Raw genomic sequence first — 292 nt, forward strand, 5'->3', positions numbered from 1 at the left:
AAAAAAAAAAAAAAAGGATTCCATGTACAGCCAAATACGTACAGTTCTAAGAACACACTTCAAAAACAGATTACGGGTTAGGTTCAGAGCCCATGCACAAATCCCACTTCTTATTAAATTTGTCCATGTTATTAGTATTTACACATATAATCTTTTCCGTTTCATACTTAATTTTTGTTTTTAGCTTAAAGGCGCTAATAACAGGAGGAGGCAGATTTCTTCTGCAATCCCATATATATGATTTAGCCACTAGTATCAAATAGTTTAGTAAAGGGCAATTTGCGTAGATAAT

This window comes from Montipora capricornis, chromosome 11 (assembly GCF_036669925.1).
Source record: "Montipora capricornis isolate CH-2021 chromosome 11, ASM3666992v2, whole genome shotgun sequence".
Classification (NCBI taxonomy): Eukaryota; Metazoa; Cnidaria; class Anthozoa; order Scleractinia; family Acroporidae; genus Montipora; species Montipora capricornis.